We start from the raw sequence: 1,304 nt of genomic DNA, 5'->3' as shown, positions 1-1,304 counted from the left end.
CCCGTCCCGGGCACGGCGCTGGGACAGCCCCCCGCCCTGCCTTGCCCGCCCACCTGCGCGGCGATGCGCTGCCCGCCCCCCCCGCCCCGCCCCGCCGCGGCGCCGGCCGTGCGAGGGGACCCGCCCGGGAGGCCCAGCCCAGCGCCGCCCGCGCCCGGCCTGCCCCGGCCTGCAGCTCCGGGCGCCGCCCCGCCGCCGCCTCCCGCGCTCCGCGGGGCAGGACGCGCGCAGCGGCCGCGCAGGGGCCGCGCAGGGGGGGCCCGGGCCGGCGGGCGGTGGCGGCCCGGGGAGCGGGGAACGCGGCGGGCCGGCGGGGGGGGCGCGGGCGGCACTTGTGCCACTCGGCCGGGCCCGTGTCGCGGGAGGGTCGCGCGGGTTTGTTGCGGGCCGCACGTGCGCACCCGTCTCCGCTGGGTTTCGGAGCGCTGTCAGGTGAATGAGAGCAGAAATAATAAATCCGGAGACGAGGTTGCTTTCCAAGGAAATGCCCTGCACTGGAAGACCTTTCGGCCTCAGCAGGGAGCGGTGTTTCTGTCCCAAGGGATTTTTATTTCATGCTTTGGTTCAGAAACAATTATTACCGTCTTGTGACTTTTTCTATCTGCCACTCATGAAGACCAGAAAAGGGAGATCAAGTGGATTGGTAGATACGTTTCCAATATTTGTTTACATTCGAATGCAAGAATTCTTTTTCAGAAACCCTTCCAGTTTCTCACCAATTCAAACTAATCAGGGCATTTGATGACCTTGTTGCATCCAAAAGGGTAAGGCATTCACTTCTTGAGGTCACCGACAGATACCATAGGTGGCAAGCGGGTAGGGAGAGGTGTAACCATCGGGCAGTTGCAGTGGGACACTTGCACATTCGTCTGGGCTTAAGAAATGCTGGAATGGCTGCGACCACAGCCATGCCCGCCTCTAGTCGTGTGAGCAACCCATGGTGGTTTGTCCCCTATGGATTTATTACAAACAACTGCATCCCAGGCCCGGTGTGCTGGGACAGCAAGAGGTGGGTTGAAAGAGTTGCTTGGGCAAAGGGCACAGTGTGGTAACCTGTGATAGCCGGTGATAACGTTCTCAGCTGCGTGCTGCAGCGCCCCGTGGCACGTTGGTGTTGCAGGCTGGCTCAGCTGATAGTTGCACCACAAACACACGGCACTGCACCAAACTCCATCACACAGACTCGGTGGGGGCAGAGGGAAAATGGCTGCAGCGCTTCATTTTTTTGTTTGAACCGGTAAAGCCTGATTCGCCTTAAGAAACAGCCTCATATATATCCCTGGCCTTCAGTTAGCTTCACCTGG

The sequence above is a fragment of the Falco cherrug genome, chromosome 3 (assembly GCF_023634085.1).
Source record: "Falco cherrug isolate bFalChe1 chromosome 3, bFalChe1.pri, whole genome shotgun sequence".
NCBI classification, from domain to species: Eukaryota; Metazoa; Chordata; class Aves; order Falconiformes; family Falconidae; genus Falco; species Falco cherrug.
This window is presented reverse-complemented; position numbering follows the sequence as displayed.